This window comes from Balaenoptera acutorostrata, chromosome X (assembly GCF_949987535.1).
Source record: "Balaenoptera acutorostrata chromosome X, mBalAcu1.1, whole genome shotgun sequence".
Taxonomy (NCBI): domain Eukaryota; kingdom Metazoa; phylum Chordata; class Mammalia; order Artiodactyla; family Balaenopteridae; genus Balaenoptera; species Balaenoptera acutorostrata.
Genome location: NC_080085.1, coordinates 100,780,742 through 100,795,898, shown reverse-complemented (window position 1 = coordinate 100,795,898; position 15,157 = coordinate 100,780,742). Strand labels below are relative to the sequence as shown.

Below are 15,157 nucleotides of genomic sequence, written 5' to 3'. Positions count from 1 at the left end.
TCTTGTTCCCATCCTCACTACTAAATCAACAACAGCATTTTCTGGTTATGCCTATCACTTTTTTTCCAGTTTGAGTTAGGAACATGGAAGTAAGAATACAGGTGGGAAGGTTGACAGAATTTGAGGGGGTGGTTAGTTTGATCCTTTAAATTTGGTTCTGTTTTGCATCAGTCTTTATAAATGTGTGAGTGTGTGTGTGCACTCATGCGTGGTTTGTGCATGTAACCCAAATATGCAGTTTTAAAATATCTTGTCAAGTACATACTGTCTGATCAACCTTTAATATTTACTACATGTTCAGAAGAAGAATCATTCTGCCCATACTCTATTCACAGGGTCTATTTACCTTGATTTATGCTGGGGTCCAAAAATAATTCAAAGAACAGGAAAAAGGAGAGGAGGATGGCCAGACCGTCTGGTTCAGAAGTAATTTAATAAATTTTTAATTGTAAAATGGCATTGTTTCGTAGCAGTACTTAATGTCCTTATATGTCATAAGAACTCAGGAAAACAAAAAAATAGAGTGCTTTAGGGTACCTATTTTTTAGCTATGGCCTAGAGGATCATTTTGATAATTTGGCAAACCATAAAAGGGAAAAAATGGTAATATTAGAAATAGGTATAGTAATATTTTCATTTTTTCCTAATCTCAGATACATAGAATTGAGCTCGATTATATTCTGTTTAAGAAGGCAGATAATAATTGCAAAAAGTTTAGCCTGCTTGTAATTATCATTCTTTTCTCCTTTATTAACAAGTACTCAAGATTATTTACAGTCCATTGTGATTTCTTATTAGCAAAGGATTATCATCTGAGCTCTTTAGTTTTTAAAATCTCCAAGTCTTTTGGTGTTTTAAAATATAAGGCCTTGTTTGTCATTAAGAAGCTGCTGGCTGAAAAACAGAATTTTTAACTCCGTCCAATATACTGTTTCATTGTGTCATGGTTAAAGTACCAGTAAGTACTTCATTATTCTCTAGGGCCGAACATTTTCTTGTAGTTAAATGAGGTTTGCCCTCCAAGGAGAAGATGAAAGCAATCAATACTTCATTGAGATATTATACACTGGTAGTTTTCCCAGATGACTTAAGCTTAAGGCATCAGCTTATCAAAAAATATTTTCGGATCTGTTCCCTCCTTTCCTGTTGGCCCTCATCAACTTTTGTCTAGACTATTCCAAAAGTCTCCACATAGTTCTCCTTGCCTCTAGACTCTTACTTGCTCCAATTCTTTTCAATATTGCCATTATAGCTTAATTCCTGTGTGAGATGTGATCATGTTATCCATCAGCTCAAGAAATCTATATTGACCACAGAATAAAGTCCAAACTTTTTAGCCCTTCACAAAATTCCCAAAGCCTATTTCTCATTTCCACCGTCAGTAGTGGCCCTGCAAACACACAACAAATGCACACATGCACACACATCTAACACAAATCATAATATATTTCTTGAATGTGTCAGGCACTGTCACGAGTCTATGCCTTTATTATTACGGAGAGGAAATCAAATACAATTGCTCGGTATTTTAATTAAATTAAGGAGTTCAAACACTGAACTAGAGGAAGATTTTAAGCAAGCAAATCTCCCTCTCCTTCTAGCCCTTGAATTTCACACTCACCCACTCAGGCCACCTGTTATCTGACTAGTTTTTAGCTCAAAAGCAGATAATTCCAGAGCAGTCTTTTGATGGTTTTCTAAGGATTAAAAAAACTTCGTATAGAGCATATTCATTCTGATCTAAAAGTAAAAAAGCAAGCAAGCAAGCAAACAACCAAAAAACAGAGTATCATAGGGCAATAATAACAAATTACTTGAGCCCTTTTTTGGGGAGAAGTGATTTTCCACATTTCTATTTTAAAACTCTCATGAGTAATTCTATCAGCAATTAATAAAGCCCCATGAAAGAAAAAAATCTGTATTGCAATTTGACAGTTGTCACACCTGCAGCTCGCAATGAATTTTCTTTTCAAATGATTTCTTAGCAATGATTTTTCCAATGTACATAAAAATGGAAATATTTTTGCATTTTGCAGCCCAAGTGATCTTTTTATTTTCCCTTTCAAAAGTGGGTCTTGGGCTTCCCTGGTGGCGCAGTGGTTGAGAATCTGCCTGCCAATGCAGGGGACATGGGTTCGAGCCCTGGTCTGGGAAGATCCCACATGCCGCGGAGCAACTAGGCGCGTGAGCCACAATTACTGAGCCTGCGCGTCTGGAGCCTGTGCTCCACAACAAGAGAGGCTGCGATAGTGAAAGGCCCGCACACCGCGATGAAGAGTGGTCCCCACTCGCCGCAACTGGAGATAAGCCCTCGCACAGAAACGAAGACCTAACACAGCCATGAATAAAATAAATAAATAAATAAATAATTAAAGAAAAAAAAAGTGGGTCTTTTCTCCCCTCAGAAAGCGGAAGTGGAACACATTTCTATTTTCAGCATGGAACAATGGCTATGGACAATCGAAGGTGATTATATCACAAGATTAAGGAGAATTCTGAATGTTAGAGAGCAAGCCTTTTTGCTTAGTCATTTTGGTAGGTTAATCAATTTCATTTATATGTTTTTTTTTTCATATATGTGTTAGGCACCTACAGACAAAACTTAAGATTGCAGGCAAATGATTTTCAGAGTTAATATTTACCTACTCACTATTAGATATGGTTATCAAAACAACCCTTAAAAACTTTAGAACTCTCTCAACATTACAATAATTGTTCATATTTTTTCGCAACTTTTATTCCTTTGAATTTTTGTCCAATGAAATGATCAAGATGTCAGGGTTTAAACTATTTCTATGTCTGGCCTCTTGGGAACCTACAGCAACTATTTCAGGTCATCACATGTTATTCGATGACTCATTTTTTCACTGTACTACAACAAACTCCAGGGAATAAAAGGAATAATGTAAATACCAAAGGTCCTTAAACTGGAACTGTCAAGGAGAAAACATAAAATAACCTTTCAACAAGCATGTGTTAAACTAAGTACAACACATTAAGAGAAAATTAGACTGTGCCATTCCAGGGGTCTCTTTCTACTCTTGAGCCTATAAATATAGACTGATTACCTCTTTGGTATTCCTTGGAATTCTCCCATTAATGTAAACGACAGATTAGATATTTGAATAAAAACCAGAACAGAAGACTTATGCATTTTAGAAGGATGTACAACTATAAGCGTTGAAGTTAAAAAACAAAAAGAATTTAACCAGAAATTGTGTCACCAGACTATTCCAACTTAACAAAGTCAACTTGTTTTGAGGTTAATTTATCTAATATTTATAAGAAGGAATATTTTTGTACCTATATCACATATATACAACCTTTTAAACTGGCTAACCACAGATGTATTAAATAATGCAGAATATTTGCTGCTGAATATATAAGCTTTTCTCATAATTATGCCACTAGATTATTTATAATACATCTATGTTGAAGAAAATGTTAATGTAATATTTAGAAAGCCACTAGTTTGCTTGTTTTGTAGGTACAATGTAGGAGCAAAAGGCAGCAACTGGCACAGTGCCTCCTATGTTTAGCTGTAATCAGACTAAGTGTAGTTCTGTATTTTTCTAAAGTTTAGATAAGTATGATTTTGCATTCAGGGTCCATTGTGAACAAAGTATGAAACTGTAAAATAGGATCTAAGATCTACCACCTTCTAAGACCTCAGTAATGAATAGAGAGTATCAAGAAGATTATCTGGTAGACAGCAGAGTTTAAAGTCAGAAAACATGGGTTCTAGAACCACCACTGCTTTTAATACACATTTGGCTTTAGGAAAAACACTCCCTCATAACTTAATCACACATCTGTTAAGTGGGTATAATAACTGTCCCACTACTGGGGGGCTCAAATGAAATAATAGACGTAATTTTTTAAGGATAAGACACCATGTAATTAATATAAAGTATCTCATTGTGCTGTACATTTTGACTTAAGAACATCGGGCTTCCCTGGTGGCGCAGTGGTTGAGAATCTGCCTGCCAATGCAGGGGACACGGGTTCGAGCCCTGGTCTGGGAAGATCCCACATGCCACGGAGCAACTGGGCCCGTGAGCCACAATTACTGAGCCTGCGCGTCTGGAGCCTGTGCTCCGCAACAAGAGAGGCCGCGATGGTGAGAGGCCCGCGCACCGCGATGAAGAGTGGTCCCCACTTGCCGCAACTAGAGAAAGCCCTCACACAGAAACGAAGACTCAACACAGTCATAAATAAATAAATAAATAAATAAAAGAACGTGAATTTCTTAAAAAAAAAAAAAAACTTAAATCCCAGTTCTATTTAAAAAAAAAAAAAAAAAGAACATCGATCAGCCTTGAGTACTTATCACAAATATATTATTTCAAATTTTTCGATTTAGGATTTGGGAAAATATGGGCAGAAACACAGTGAGAAACTTGTTTGAAGTGAGAAAGCAGATAAGAAAAAGCGGTGTTAGAAGATACATTTTTCCTTTTTTTCCTGCCTACTGCAGACTTAGAGAAAAATAAATTCTTGAAAACGTCTCACTGTAAAAACAAAAAAAAGTCACTACGAGTTCAGCAGTTTCCCTAAAAAGTTTGTTGTTAACAGGAGAAATGGTGGCTCTTGGAGTGTTTCAAATTCTAAATGTTGCCATAGAAACACAGCTTCAGACACTGGATAGAGTGAACCATACGCCACTTTTTTTTTTCTGGTAAGTATTTTCTTAGGAGTATATCTTGGAAAAACTAGACTACGAAATAGGTGGAAAGACACGTTATGAAGCTCTTTGTTGGGTCATGATTGCAGAGCCTGGACCTTGTTTAACCCACAAACACATTTGTTCATGTGTTAAAAGGTGTCTGTGCACTGCCCTGAGGAACTACTGTCGGGAAAAACACAACTACTGAGAACAGAGCTATTCTCCCTACTGCCCATAACAAGCTGGGAGTTCAAAAACTTATCAAATATAGCCTTGAAGCAGCTAGAGGCTACTGTGTTTTCTTTTTTTTTTTAAATGAAAGCTTCTTTCTTTATTTATTTATTTATTTTTGGCTGTGTTGGGTCTTCGTTTCTGTGCGAGGGCTTTCTCTAGTTGTGGCGAGCGGGGGCCACTCTTCATCGCGGTGTGCGGGCCTTTCACTGTCGCGGCCTCTCTTGTTGCGGACCGCAGGCTCAGTAGTTGTGGCTCACGGGCTTAGTTGCTCCGCGGCATGTGGGATCCTCCCAGACCAGGGCTCGAACCCGTGTTCCCTGCAATGGCAGGCAGATTCTCAACCACTGCGCCACCAGGGAAGCCCTAATGTGTTTTCTTATTAGAATGTATCATAGGGCTTCCCTGGTGGCGCAGTGGTTAAGAATCCGCCTGCCAATGCAGGGGACACAGTTTCGAGCCCTGGTCCAGGAGGATCCCACATGCTACAGAGCTGCTGGGCCCGTGCACCACAACTACTGAGCCTGCATGCCACAAGTACTGAAGCCCGCGCACCTGGAGCCTGTGCTCCTCACATACCTCAACGAAGAGTGACCTCCGCTCTCTGCAGCTAGAGAAAACCCACGCACGACAATGAAGACCCAACGCAACCAAAAGTAAATAAGTAAATAAAATAAATTTATTAAAAAAAGAATATATTATAATATAATGTATTATTAATGTAAGTATTTTGAGAGATCTGGAGACAGAAAATTTTGGTTATAGAAGTAGAAGGTTTGAGACTCCTTTTGGTCTTTGTGGCAAAAAAATTTCCAATGTTTTAAGATATCACATTATTTCCATTGCTTATAAACAATATACATATATAGCATATACAATTTGAGAAACAGAAGATAAAGAATATAAAGATCCCAAGTGATTTTAATGCTTATATATAACGACTTTTAAACTTCTGTATATTTTCACATAGATGAAATAGAAAATGTATCATTTTATAGCCATATTTTTCTACTTAATTTTGAGATTTTTCACTGAAAATAAAACCTCACATTGCCATATGATGCCAGATAGTCTATAATAAGAATAGTAGAATTCAAGAATATCAAATGCCAAATGATTAATGTGTTTCTCCTTTTCTGAATTTATTTGCATGTCCTTCATTAAGGATGGAGATCCTGAAAAGAGGCAGTGGCCAAGAGGCTTTTTTGAGTTTATATGAAGGAAAAGTTGAGTTGTAACAACCTTAGATTTCTTAACGTTGCTTTCAAAATCTTGGTTTCTTTAGCTTAATATCACATATGTCATTTTTTTTTTTTTTTTTTGCAGTCCAAAGGTCTTGAAAACACGGATTGCTTCATGAATTTGTGTGTCATTCTTGCGCAGGGGCCATGCTAAGTGTCTCTGTATCATTCCAATTTTAGTATATGTGCTGCTGAAGCGAGTGCTCATATTTGTCAAATTTATCAATCATATATTTTCCATCAAATCCATTAAAATAGTCATAGGAATATAAAGATACAAATGAAGTTTAAAATAAAAATTTGAATAATGTAGTGAAATAATTTACCTCTTAGTGTTTTTGTTTTCTTAGAATTTACTATTTAGTATAAGGTTTACCCCAAACTGAAGTTAATTTCTAATTAATTCAGGTCACTAAAGTGAGATTCAGTGAGTTATTACCTTAGGCCCATTATAGTTCTTTGGCAACCTAAAGAGTTAATATAGCTTTCAAGTTTGTCTACTTGACAACTGGGAAAGAGCTTTTGCCCTTAGAATATCTGACTCACTAATGGAGAATCATAGAATTTTTAAAGCCCAATTATGCATGGAGAAGCAGCACTTTAAATCCTGATGATCTTAAGGATGCAATCAGATAAGTCTCCTGATCCACATTAATCTTGTTATAGCTAAATGAAGATAACCTTCCTTCATAGCTATGCTGTTCATGTTTCATTTAATAATGAAAATTTAAGGCAGGAAACACTGACCAAACAATCTAGTTAAAAATAGCAAATTGTAACACAGTCTAATAATCTCAATTTCTGCATATTAACTTTAATACATATGTGTACATATGGCTGCCATTTTTCCAAAGTCATATTTGAAAATCCACAGAATACGTGTATGCACCTCAATTTGAGGCTGTTTGTACATGTTGTGAATATTGTTAACGTAGATATTAGCTGTAGCTATTTAAAACTATGTATGTAATTATATTATTTCATTTAATCTTTGTATCAAAGCTGTTATCCCCATTTTAAAGGTGAGAAATATTTATTTTACAGGAAAGCTAAGTAAATTGCCCAAGGTCATATAGCTAGCATATTCCTTTAAAAATTATTTTGTATAAATAAATGCTTATGCGTGAAGTTACTTAATCCAAAATATAAAATGGAATTGAAATTTTTAAGTGATTTTATCCAAGTGATGTGAAATATTATTTTACAGTGTATTTCAGATAAATTTAATTCTGTAGTCCAACTTACTCTACTTTTAAGATTTAACACTTCTCTCTTATAAAGGTAAATGCTCCCAAAGAGTTTTTTTTTCTTGTTTCTTGTTTGCCTATGTCTAACAGAATCCTGACATTTTCATTTCTGTACTTTAGAAAGGAAAAGATAAGTGTTTGGGTACTGTCATTGCTCATTTTCTATGAACAGGCTCTATGACAAGTGCATATTAGACTCATTCTCAAGTATGTTGCAAGTGAATGCAACTGTCTATACAAATCTTCCTTGACTTACAATGGTGTTATGTGCCCAAACCCATAGTAAGTTGAGAATATCGTAAGTCAAAAATGCATTTAATACACCTAACCTACTAATACACCTAACCATAGCTTAGCCTAGCCCACTTTAAACGTGCTCAGAACACTTACATTAGCCTACAGATGGGCAAAATCATCTAACACAAAGCCTATTTTATAATAAAGTGTTGAATACCTCATGTAATTTATTGACTACTGTACTGAAAGTGAAAAACAGACTGGTTGTAAGTGTATTGGTTGTTTACCTTTGTGATCACATGGCTGACTGGGAGCTGCAGCTTGCCCAGCATCACGAGAGAGTATCATGCTATATTCTGCTAGCCCAGGAAAAGACTAAAAATCAAAATTTGAAGTATGGTTTCTACTGAATTTGTACCACTTTTGCACCATCAGTAAAGTTGAAAAAAATCGTTAAGTTGAACCATTGTAAGTTGAGGACTGTCTGCACTTTTAGAGAAGAGACGGTAATAGTATCTGCATATTTTTTTACTTTCCAATGAACTGTCAACTATGAATAATGGTAATGCCTGAGCGCAATACTGTGCATGCCAAATTCTTAAAAATATGGTCCCTGTCAATAATGTCAATGACTAGCATTTAATAATTCTAATGATCAAAGAAATATTCTAAAAGTTTTATGGTATTTCAAAAGATCTACACATTATGGAGTGTGACATAATTTCTAAGCCATCACAGATCAGCTTAACAACTGCAGAAATAAATACCATATTGTTGTAAGACATCAATCACGATGAAAATGTAAAAATAACTGAATTAACAGTTAAAGTCAAATCCAAAGCAGTCTAAATGCTACAAACCCAAATCTTTTGAATTTTCAGTCTATTGATTAAAAAGTGCAAGATACCAGTAATGCAGCAAAATGCTCATTTTAATATTTGTTACTGAGATTAACAATAATTTTTATGTAATTTGGGGATTGGGCATCTGGGATCTGAAAACAAGGCATATAATTATATTTACATATAATTGCTTTTGTCATTTTAATTAGATTTTCACTTAAATTTATCTGAAATTGATGAAATTTATTTGTCAAGAACCATTCATATATTTCAGTAAAGAAAGCACTCTAGAATTTTTTCCGTCTGTGAATACCAGTGGGCATACATGAATATTTAAATGTAAATCTTCAGCTTGATTTCCCCCATGGTGTGTTAAGAACTGTATAGAAACAGTTTCACAAAGTGGAAGATATTGGATATGTCCTAATTAAAATCATTGACCAAAAAATATCAAATAAAGGCCATAAGTCCGATGATGAGGCTAGTCCATGGTTTACATGGCATGCCACCACGCATATATATATATAACCAAGAATAGATAATTCACTGAATGCATCCAGTAACTTTATTTAATTTTTTTACATCTTTATTGGAGTATAATTGCTTTACAAGATTGTGTTAGTTTCTGCTGTATAACAAAGTGAATCAGCTATACATATACATATATCCCCATATCTCCTCCCTCTTGTGTCTCCCTCCCACCCTCCCTATCCCACCCCTCAAGGTGGTCACAAAGCACCGAGCTGATCTCCCTGTGCTACGCAGCTGCTTCCCACTAACTATCTATTTCACATTTGGTAGTGTATATATGTCAATGCTACTCTCTCACTTCGTCCCAGCTTACCCTTCCCCCTCCCCGTGTCTTCAAGTCCATTCTCTACTTCTGCGTCTTTATTCCTGTCCTGCCCCTAGGTTTATCAGAACCATAATTTTTTTAGATTCCATATATGTGTGTTAGCATACGGTATTTGTTTTTCTCTTTCTGACTGCATCCAATAACTTTAAATAGGAATACATTTTAAGTCCATTCTTTATTCAGGTCTGTTCTCCAGTTAAACTCATACATTAATTATAAAAAACAGACTACTTTTGTGTAAGAGAAGAATATTTTGGTCCTGAATACATTTTATTCAGGCAAAGTGCCTAAAAGCAAACACATGGCCAACTCATAATAACAGTCTGTGGGTTTGCTTGCAGGGGTATTAATCATCGATCTGCCACAAATGTATATATTTAATGAGAAATTTAATATACTGCATAAATTTCAGTTTTGGTCAATACAGAGTCATTATACACAGTGAATCCACATTGTTAGATTAGTAAACACCATAAGATATGTTATTTATTGCATGCTAGGCTGAGAAGAAAAATATCAATTCTCTTTTAACTGTACAACTGTTTAACTGCTTATTTCAGGGTAAGTATGCACTGCTTTGGGGCAAAGGTCAGTACGATATTTACATAGTTAATAAAGACCAAACACAAAAGAATGATTTCTGAGCATAAAAATGGAAAACTTTATGCCATAAATTGCTAAAGGAGCTATCTCAGCTTTGCCGTGTACAAGCTGTATATCTTGGGCCAGTTATTTAATTTCTATGTGATTATTTCCTTATCTTTTAAATAGGGATAGTAGCAAAACTTATCATAAAAGGTTGTTGGAAGAGATAGTGAAAAATGCATGTAATACTCTTAGAATGATTCTGAGCATACAGTAAATGTTCAATGAATGTGAGCTGTTATCAGTGCACAACACTCCTAGTTTATTGCACAAAAGTATTCTTTCAACTCATTGCTTAAAGGGTAGAAATGTATGTATTCATCAATAACATAGTTAACTATATCTTTTCAAAAGTACTACTCAAAAGTAAATTCTAACTAAAAGTCTCTTTAAAAAGCTGTTTGACTTGGTTCCCAGTACGCAGAGAAGAAATGAAAGTTGCATGGAAAATTTTGTAGCTCAGAGGTTCAACTAATTCATCTTTAGGTTAGGAGAGTCTGGAAATAACCAATTATTGTTATGCCAAGGTCACCATTTATTTTTTCTCTGCAAAGAAAACTTTAAAGAGAAAAGATATAATCTTGTTTGGCAAGTACTGAATGGAAAGAGTTGAAACCAGCGTTTTTTTAAAATTGCAGTATAGTTGACTTGCAATATTATATTAGTTTGAAACCGGCATTCTTAGTAAGCTTTATTTGTTCAATGGCGTGGCTCATACTGGCTTACCTGATGATGATTATGCTCAATTAAATGACTCATAATTCATCTGATCATCAAAATTCTAATTAATAGACAAAGTGGGCTTAGTAATGGTTTGGGCACTATTACATAAATCACCAGGGAATTAGGCTTTATGTTTTTCTACTCCAATAAAAGAGCTCTAATATACCAACCTGCTCATCAAATTAAAGTAACATTTCACATGCTGAGAGAACTCTAATTTATTACCAGAAAATTATTTATGTGTAGATATAATTCTTAGCTTAATTTGAAAGATTAAAAACCACCGTATGATTGCTATCCTTTTTATCAGTTTTTACTGTGACATCTTACCTATTAAAATGCACTTTATAAAATAAAAAAACCTGTTGAAAGGAAATGGAGTGAAAAAAGGCTCTTCTATATATCAAAAATTGACACAAACATAGAAAATATAGTATAACACAAGCATAACACAAGCATCTTTACTTTTGACCTCTCTAAGTCATTTGAAAGAAAATATCTCTTCATGCCCTGTACATCAGCAGTACCACTACCCTTCAAAAATTACTTGGTTTAGAAAATAGCCTGAACTATATCATATATATGTATATGTTTTATTGAAGTAGAAGTTAATTTTTGGTCTAAAGTATGTAACTTTACTTGAAATAGCTAAATGATTCCAGAGAACTATTGTGACTGTATAATCTCCCTTCCATTTTGAATTTTAGATCCTCCCAAGCAGAACGGTTATAAGAGCATCTTTATGAAATATTATAGACAAAGAAAAATCATTCCTGGTACCCATTTTTACGATTATATTACTGTTTCAATGGTTATGAGATATGCACTTTGCACCTACACAGTAGAATGACACTGGATTTAGAGTATTTGCAAGAAGGAAGTGTATGGAGTGGAATTTACTTATTGGGGCACATGCTATAAAACCTACTTTTACTCCTTCTATCTATGCCTTTTCAGGTTCTGCACCCACCTATCTTAAATTTAAATCTAGCCATAAATACACATCTTTTAAATAATTATAGAACTTTGGTCCTTCAGGGGATGGATTCCCTCACAGAATTTCTGAGAGCTAAATAAAAATTTAAAAAATTTTTAAAAATGTGTGGGTGAGGTGTAAAAGTAAATCAGAGTACCTGACATTTTGAATTAGATGATTAGTAATTAACTTCAGGTATTCTCAAAACGTGTTCACAAAGTACCTTCAAACCTATTGTGTAAGGCTCTTGCTAAGAGAATTTATTTTACTCTAAAAGGAGCATAGATCAGGCATCTATGTTAGGAGGATAAACCCATTATCAGTCTCATTCTGGAAACATAAGGCAATATCTTGTACAAAGGAAAACGTACTGAGAAGGAAAAAAATCATAGGACTTGTCATTGAGAGTCTATTATATTGATATTAAAACCCTTCCATTATTTACTATGTTTACTAAATCTAATGTATGTTTGTATTCTGGATATATGCATATATTGCTCTTCAGTATCAGTGAAGCAGAAGTTTTAGTATGTCCTCTCTCTTCCAAGACATGGGCAGATATAGGTGATATGTTTTACTAGAGGAAAGTAAATTTTGCCATACATAAGAAGAAAGTATGTAAATGAATTTAGCTAAAATTATTGGAATGCAAACATTTAAAAAGTTTGTGGATTTCTAGAAATGTTTAAACACCCCATAATATGTCATTGCCTATCAGTAAAGGTCATGTGTCTGGCTCATGATCAGGACACACACTCTGACTTCTTCCATAGCTGCCTTGGGTCTGTGACACACATTTGGAAGAGAGTCTGTGTGCAATCTGTGGTCACAACACTGAGAAAAGGTAATTGGGTCCAATTTGGTTACTTGGCTTCTTAGAAATTAATGCTGCATTTGACTTCAATGCCATCTAGTTCCACAGCTCCAGTTTCACCTTCAGTTGCCTCAACATATAATAAATAACATAAATATTCTCGTAAGGTTTCCAAAGTCCAAATTAGTCCTATTTTCATTTAGTTTAGACTCCTCAAAATACAAGTCAGTATATATTTTATAGTATCAATATATCTTTTATAGGACACTGGAAGGAAAGAGTAAGTTTTGAGTGTTGGATTGAGGAATAAAAAAATAAGTTAGCGTCCTAGCATAGATGCCTGATCTCTGCTCCTTTTAGATTAATTCAATAATTCAATTGTTTATGCCAGATTACAAATAGGTTCAGTAACTAATACTAAAAAAAAAAATGAGACACAACTAAAGAAATCCTCTTCTCCAAAATTTACTTGTCTTATTCTCAAGGTCTCAGGAAAACAAAGACAGAAACCAAGTATCCTTTCACAGAGAGCAGAATTAAAGTCATGTGTAAATAATTGGGTTTTTTTGCTGCAGTAAGCTTTATTGTTTTCATTTGGTCCAAGGCTTGGGAGAGGGCTCCAGGGTGGTTAAAAAGCTGCCTAGTGGCTGCAGAGAGGGGCTTCAGGCAGAAGCCCTGACACCAGGGGGGCTCCTCAAAGGCCTCTGGGCTCTGGAGGCTCCAAGTTGTGCTTGAGGATGAGCTTTTCAATGAGATACTGGCTGAGCCCAGCCTGGGACCAGCAGCCTATGGAGGTTAGTCGGGTGGTCGCCATCTTCTTGATGAGTTTCAGCTGCTCCTGCAGGAAGCGGCTCTCCAGGAAGTCACAGGGGTGCATGTCTGCGCCAGCAGAACCCAGGGCCTGCGGGTCCACAAGGGCCTGGCTCAGGTTCTTCTCCATGAGAATAGCGACTTCCATAGCGTCCTGAGTTTTACCCCACTCATCTTGGGACGGCTTCTGCACGTCCTGGAAGAAGGTAGTGTCGCGGCACTGGTTTTGCATCTTCAAGAGGCTGTCAGTATCCTCATGCCTCTCCTTGGACAATTCACAGAAAAAGTGGCCCATGCCGTCCAGAGCCACATCCTCACAGTGGAAATAGAAGCCCAGAGAGAAGTAGGTGTAGGAGGACCCAGATGCAGGTTGACCAGGAGGTTGGCAGCAGCCTCCACCTCAGCAGAATAATTCTGAGGAATCTGGGAGCTCGTGGTTGATCAGTAATAAGGAGTTAAGCTCAAAAAATGGTGTTGGCTGGTCCCAAAAGCTGAGGATGGCTGAGTGGCTGTTTCCAAAAGCTGAGACTGGAAAAAAGGGTTGGAGGATGGTTGAGGCTGGAACAAGGGGCGTCCCTGGGTCTGTTCTGTCCAAACACCATTGAAGCAAAAGACAGATATCAGGGGACGGCTGAATGCACTGCTGTAAGCAATACTTTATTGTTGTTCTCTAGGGATCTTTTATTGTTAAAAAGCAACAGATTCTATAAATGATAGTATTATTTTCAGATTAGCTCATAATCTACTGTTTAGAATTGTTGCATACAACCACAAATCAAAAACATACAATAGATTCACAAAACCAAAAAGAAGAGAACATAAGTGTAATAGAATTGTTGCTTACAATTGTGAATATATTAAGCTCCCCAGAATGTGACATTGTTTTCCTCTATTTAGTAGAGCCCAGAGTTCGCTTAAAACTCAAGAAACAAATGATTAATAGTTCAATGATACCATGAATTATAAAAATGTAAAACTATTAAATTATTTTCATAATTATATAGTGATAACAAGTAATGATTGAAGTAACTAGCAAAGGTCTTGCTGTAACCTATTTTAATAATAGATATCATTGAATACTATAGAATGTTTGAAATCATTGCTCAAGATCAAATTAACAGTGCCCCATCATTTCACTTGTCTGTTCTGATATAATGTGACAGTCACATTGCTAAGAAATCATGCATGATGCAAAAAAAAATGTTTTCAAGGGAAAAAAAAAACTGGAGTTTCTAGTGAACAACATTATTGTTTCTCAAGGAATTTAGAGTATTTCCTAAACCCCATACTTTTCTTTTGTTTTTTACTTAGTCATCCTCAATTTATGTCCATTCTGAATTAATGAAGTTTGACTAAAAAAAGAGTTCAATGATTCTGATAATCCACAGACTATATAGAATACTATAAATTCGAGCAGAAAATGAACATATAATGCAAGGATGTTTTAAGGGAGCTCTATTATTTACATTACTGCTTCAGTTACTAAGTAACATTTTAAGTAAACAAACAAACAAACAAACAAACAACAACCAAAAAACCAGAAGACAGTAAAAGGTTATTCAGGAAAAGTGTAGGGAAGTAATTTAGTTACTGTACATTTTCTGAAATATAAACTGTGCTTTAAAAATAAAGCTCTATTACAAATAATTTACCCAAGGCATTTGGTATCCAATAGTATCCAATATTGCTATTCATTGAACCTAAGGTATTATCAAACTCCTTCAAAACATTTTAAAATTTGGCTGTACAATGGATTATAGTTTAAAAAAAATAATAGTTATGTGTATGTGTTAGAAAAAATAAAGCTCTAATGTAAATGAACTTAAAAATCAAGTCTACTAGAAGGAAAAAGAAACACAGTGTGTTCAA

The 15,157-nt window shown here is 35.3% G+C and overlaps 1 non-coding gene across 1 annotated transcript; it reads right to left on the bottom strand.

Annotated features, from left to right (window-relative positions):
- Positions 1-6,235: 6,235 nt before the first annotated feature.
- LOC114237967 (U6 spliceosomal RNA) lies at positions 6,236-6,342 on the bottom strand. Its single transcript, XR_003623414.1, has one exon. It is a non-coding gene; the product is annotated as a U6 spliceosomal RNA (small nuclear RNA).
- Between the last annotated feature and the right edge of the window lie 8,815 nt (positions 6,343-15,157).